This window comes from Miniopterus natalensis, chromosome X, assembly GCF_054644295.1.
Source record: "Miniopterus natalensis isolate mMinNat1 chromosome X, mMinNat1.hap1, whole genome shotgun sequence".
Lineage (NCBI taxonomy): Eukaryota > Metazoa > Chordata > Mammalia > Chiroptera > Miniopteridae > Miniopterus > Miniopterus natalensis.
In genome coordinates, this window is record NC_142103.1 from 45,877,954 (window position 1) to 45,884,542 (window position 6,589).

Below are 6,589 nucleotides of genomic sequence, written 5' to 3' on the forward strand. Positions count from 1 at the left end.
CCAGATATCAAGTTATACTACAAAGCCACTCTAATCAAAACAACGTGATACTGGCGTAAGAAGAGGCATATAGATCAGTGGAACAGAACAGAGAATAGAGAACTCGAACCAAGCTTTACTCTCAATTAATATTTGACAAAGGAAGTAAGAAGATACAATGGAGTAAAGACAGTCTTTTCAATAAGTGGTGTTGGGAAAATTGGACAGGTATGTGCAAAAAAATGAAATAAGACAATTTACACCATACACAAAATAAACTCAAAATGGAAAAAGACTTAAAAGTAGTTTGTGAAATCATAAAAATCCTAGACGAAATTTTTTCAGCAGATTCTCAGACATCTCTCATAGCAATATGTTTGCCTACATATCTCCTTGGGAAAGGGAAACACAGGAGAAAATAAAACAATGGGACCAAATAAAAATAAAAAGCATCTACAAGCAAAAGAAAACATCAATAAAACAAAAATGGAGTCCACTGTATGGGGGAACATTTTGGCTAATGATACAGCTGATAAGAAGTTAATATCCAAAATATATATGGAACTCACAACTTTACAAAAGTAACACAAAGAATCCAATAAAAAAATGGGCAAAAGATGTAAATAGACAGAACTCTAAAGTGCACATACAAATAGCCAAGAGATATATGAAACAATGTTCAAGCTCTCCAATCATCAAAGAAATTCAAATTAAAAAGACAATGAGATATCATCTCACACATGTAAGAATGGCTACTATCAACCAATCAACAAATGACTAGTGCAGCTGACGATGTGGAGAAAAGGGGATCCCTAGGGCACTGCTTGTAGGAATGCGGACTGGTGCAGCCACTGTGGAAAGCAGTATGAAATTTCCTCAAAAAATTAAATATGGAACTGCCATATGACCCACTGATCCCACTTCTAGAAATATATCATAAGAAACTGGAAACACCAATCACAAAGAACTTGTGCTCCCTTATGGTCATAGCAGTGCAATTTAAAATAGCTAACATCTCAAAATAGCCCAAGTGCCCATCAAGAGATGAGTGGGTAAAAAAGTTGTGGTATATTTACACCATGGAATACTATGCAGGTGTAAAAAAGAAGACTCTTTTACCCTTTGGAACAGTGTGGATGGAACTGCAGAGTATTATACTGAGCGAAATAAGCTAGCCAGAGAAAGATAAGTATCACAGGATCTCACTTTTATGTCAAATCTAATGAACAAAATAAACTGATGAACAAAACAGGTTTAGTGACATAGAAGCGTGGAACGCAATGAGGAATCTCAGAGGGAAGTCAGGGATGGGGGAGTGGGTGGGAGAGAATAACCTAAGAACTTACATGCATATATGTATCACTTAGGGACACAAACAATATCATAGTGAAAGCCTGGTGGGGGGAGGATGTGGGGTGAAGGGGATCAATGGGGGGGAACAGGACATCTGTAATACTTTAACAATAAAGCTAAACAAAAAACAAAAAACAACCCGGCTGGGCATGGCTCAGCGGTTGAGCATCACCCTAGCATCCAGGAGATTGCCATTCGATTTCCAGTCAGGGCACATGCCCAGGTTGCAGGCTCCATCCCCAATAGAGGTCGCACAGGGGGCAGCCGATCAATGACTCTCTCTCACTGATGTTTCTATCTCCTTCTCCCTCTCCCTTCCTCTCTCTGACATCAATAAAAACATATAAAAAGTATGAAAAAAACACACAAGAAACACACACACAAAAAAACAAAAGATATACCCATACTGTAGCAAAAGGTAGTATTTTATTTTAGTATTTTTTATGGCTGAGTAGTATCCTGTTGAATATATGTACTACATCATTTTTATCCAATTATATTTTGAGAAACACTTCTGTTGTTTCAAAGTATTGGTCACAATTAATGAGGCTGGAATGAACACACTAGTGTGTAATTCATTGTGAATACATGTTTTCAAAATTTTAGGGTAGATACCAAGGAGATGTCTGTTCTTGTGCCAGTGCCAGGCTGTTTTGAATGCAGTGGCTTTGTAGTATAACTGGATATCTGGTATTTTCATCCCTCCAACTTTGTTTTTCTTTCTCTTGATTGCCATGGCTATTCGGGGTGCTCTTTGGTTCCATATAAATTTTTGAAGTGTTTGTTCTAGATCTGTGAAATATGCTGTTGGTATTTTAATAGGGATTGCATTCAATTTATAGATTGCTTTGGGTAATACGGACATTTTAATGATTTTAATTCTTCCAATCCATGAACATGGTATCTTTTCCCATTTGTTTATATCTTCCTCTATTTCTTTTTTCAGTGTCCTGTAGTTTTCTGAGTAAAGGTCTTTTACACCTTTGGTTAAGTTTATTTCTAGGTATCTTATTTTTTTAGTTGCAATGGTAAATGGGATTGTTTTTTTAGTTTCTGTTTCTGAGAGTTGATTATTGGTTTATAAAAATGCCACCGATTTCTGGGTGTTAATTTTGTATCCTGCTACCTTGCTGAATTCATTCATTAAATCTAGTAGTTTTTTGATGGAGTCTTTAGGATTCTCTATGTACAATATCATGTCATCTGCAAATAATGACACTTTTGTTTCCTCCTTTCCAATTTGGATAACTTTTATGTTTTCTTCTTTTCTGATCTCTGTGGCTAAGATTTCCAGTGCTATGTTGAATAAGAGTGGTGAAAGTGGGCACCCTGTCTTGTTCCTCTTCTTAGGGGAAATTGTTTTAATTTTTTCCCATTAGGTATGATGTTGGCTGTAGGTTTGTCATATATGGTCTTTATTGTGTTGAGGTATGATCCCTCTATTCAGACTTTGCTGAGAGTTTTTATCAAAAATGGGTGTTGTATTTTATCAAATGCTTTTTCTGCATCTATTGATATGATCATGTAATTTTTGTCTTTCAATTTGTTTATATGATGTATCACGTTTATTGATTTGTGAATATTGTACCAGCCTTTCATCCCTGGAATAAATCACACTTAGTCATGGTTTATGTTCTTTTTAATATATTGCTGGATCTGATTTGCTAATATTTTGTTTAGGATTTTTGCATCAATGTTCATTCAGGTATATTGGCCTGTAATTCTCTTTCTTTTTAGTGTTTTTATCTGGTTTTGGAATTAGGCTAGTGCTGGCCTTGTGAAAAGAGTTTAGAAGTGTTCCTTCCTCTTGGTTTTTTGAAATAGTTTGAGAAGAATAGGTGTTAATTCTTCTTTAAATGTTTGGTAAAACTCTCCTGTGAAGCCATTTGGGCCAGGGCTTTTGTGTGCTAGGAGCTGTTTGATTACTGCTTCAACTTCATCAGAAGTTATTGGCCTATTTAGGCTTTCTGACTCTTTCTTATTGAGTTTTGGAAGGTTGTAATTTTCTAGGAATTTATCCATTTCATCCAGGTTGTACAGGTTCGTGGCATACAGTTGTTCATAGTATTTTCTTACAATCCTTTGTATTTCTGTTGGTCAGTTGTTATTTCACCTCTTTCGTTTCTGATTTTGTTTATTTGAGTCCTTTCTCTTTGTTTCTTGATGGGTCTGGTTAACGGTTCATCAATCTTTTTTAGCTTTTTAAAGTATCAGCTCTTGGTTTCATTGATCTTTTGCTTTTTTTTTTTTTTTTTTTTTTTTAGTCTCTATGTCATTTATTTCTGCTCTGATCTTTATTAATTCTTTTCTTCTACTTACTCTGGGCTTTTCTTGTTGTTATCTTTCTAAGTTTTTAATTTGTAAAGTTAAAGTGTCTATTAGAAGTTTTTCTTGTGTTTTGAGGTAGGCTTGTAGAGCTATGAACTTCCCTCTCAGGACTGCTTTCATTGTGTCCCATAGATTTGGAGTTGTGTGTTCATTATAATTTGTTTCCAGGAAGTTTTTAATTTTTTTCTTAATCTCTTTGGTAACCCATTCATTGTTTAAAAACATGCTCTTTAGCCTCCATGTGTTTAAATGTATTTTAGTGGTTTTATTGTAGTTGATTTCTAATTTCATGCCATTGTGATCTTAGAAGATTCTTGATATGATTTCAATCTTCTTGAACTTGTAGAGACTTGCTTTGTGTCCTAACATGTGGTCTATCTTTAAGAATGTCCCATGTGCACTTGAGAAGACGGTATATTCTGTAGCTTTGAGGTAGAATGTTCTGTAAATGTCAGTTAAATCCATCTGATCTAGTGTGTCATTTAGGGTCACTGTTTCTTTATTGATTTTTTGTCTGGAAGACCTATCCAGTGAAGTCAGTGGGTGTTAAATTCCCTTAGTATGACTATTGCTGTCAATCTCTCCCTTAATGTCTTCTAGAAGTTTGTTTATAAATTTTGGGGTGTTCCTATATTGGGTGCATATATGTTAATCAGGGTCATATCCTCTTGCTGGATTGATGTCTTTAATATTGTGTGATACCTTTCTTGTCTCTAGTTATGGTCTTCATTTTGAAGTGTATTTTGTGCAATATGAGTATTGCTAACCCAGCTTTTTTTTCATTTCCATTTGCATAGAAAATTTTTTTCCATCCTTTCATCCTGTGTGTTTTGTTCTGAGGTGGGTCTCTCGTAGACAGCATATGTTTGGGTCATGTTTTCTTATCCATCCAGACACCCTATATCTTTTTATTGGGGCATTTAATCCATTTACATTTAAGATTATTATTGAAAGATACTTATCTACTGCCATTTTATTTCTTTATACCTATGTTTCTCATTCTTTTTATTTCTACTTCTAATTATAGCAGTCCCTTGAACATTTTTTGTAATGCTCCTTTTGTAGTGATAGTCTTTTAACCTCTGTTTTGTCTAGGAAACTCTTCATTTCACTGCCCAGCTTCATTGATAATCTTGCTGGATAGAGTAGTCTTGGTTTCAGATCCTTGTTTAGCATTACCTTGAATACTTCATGTAATTCCCTTCTGGCCTGTAGAGTTTCTGATGAGATGTCAGATGACAGCCTTATGGGGGTTCCTTTGTAGGTAACAGCTTGTTTTTCTCTAGCTTCCTTTAAGATTCTCTCCTTCTCTTGGATTATTGACATTTTAATTATATTGTTTCTGGACATGGGCCACTTTGGATTCTTCTTTCTTCGGACTCTTTGTGCCTCCAGAACTTGTGTGACTTTTTCTTTGATCACTTTATGGAAATTTTCTGCTGTTATTTCATAAAAGAGATTCTCTAAACCCTGCTTACTTTCGACTTCCTTTGGAACTTCTATAATATGAATATTGGTATGTTTTATGCTGTCTCACAGCTCCCTTAGACTGTCCTTCTGTTTTTTAATTGTTTTTTGTTTGAGGGTTTCTGATTGAATCACTTTCTCTACCCTATCTTCTAATTCACTGATCCGATCCTCAGCTTCCTCTAATCTGCTGTTTATTCCTTCTAATGTTTTCCTTATTTCTGCTATGACGTTCTTCATTTCTGACTGGTCATTTTTCATAGTTTCCATATCTTTTTCATGCTATTGAGCATCCTTACAATCAGTATTCTGAAATCTAAGTCTGAGAGATTGCTTATCTCCATTTTGTTTCACTCTTTTTCTGGAGACTTCTTTTTTCTTTCAGTTGGTCCTTGTTTTTTGGTCTCCCCATTTTGGCTACTTTTGGGGTTTGTTTTTAAGTGTTAGGGAGATATGCTAGGACTCTCAGTCTTTTGAGAGGGTGTCTGGTACAGGCCAATGTCAGACACAGTTTGTGTCTGGCCCTGTGTACCCTATTTGGGGCTATCAACACCCCCAGACTTGAGGTCTGCACTGCTAGGGATGGGTGCATTTCCACAGGACCAAAATGCACACCAACGTCTGCTTTTGTAAGGCCTGGATCCCAAAACAGATCAGGCAAACACTTAAAGAACCTTGAGGTCTGCCTCTGCTTGCAGACTATTTAATCGGATTCTCTTAATGAGCCTCAGGCAGTAGAAGCTCCATAAGGTGGGGCAGCTGGTTGTTATCAGTCTCTTAACATGCCTGAGGCTGTAGAAACTCATCTGGGCAGGGTGAGATGCTGTCCAGCATCGTGGGGCTATTGCTTCTCCCCTCAGGCAAAGGCCCAAAATTCGCCTTCCAAGAAAGATATCCCCCATAATCTGGGAGAATGACTCCAGAATCTCCCCACACAGCTCCAGTCCACTCCACTTCTACTCCAGAGCCTAAGGTGAATGGCTGCACATGAATTATTGTGTGTTGGCTCTTCAGAGGGTGCCTGCAATTCCAGCTGCCTCTCCCTGGCAGACAGAAGTCCTGCTGCTTTTCACAGCCAGATATTATGTGGGCACCTTCCTCAGTTCTTGTGCTCTTGGCTGGGAAGTCAGCCTGTGGTTTAGGCCCCAGAGTTCTCAGTGGGAACTCCCCCACAGCTGAGATATCCCTCTGCCTTCAGCTGCTGCCTGTAGGAGCCCAGCCAGCCCCCTCATGTCTGCACTTCCTACCAGTCTCAGTGCGATCTCCACTTTTCCTTCTTGGTATGATGGTGCTCTCCAGCTAGTCTGCAGTTGGTTTTCAGGATGGTTTTTCTATGTTTTAGTTGTAAATCCAGATTGGTCCTGGGAGAGTGTCAGTGTAGCTTCCACTCAATCTGCCACCATCTCGGATCTCCCCAAATTTAAATTTTTATTTGAGTTTATTAAGGTGCTATTGGTTGAAA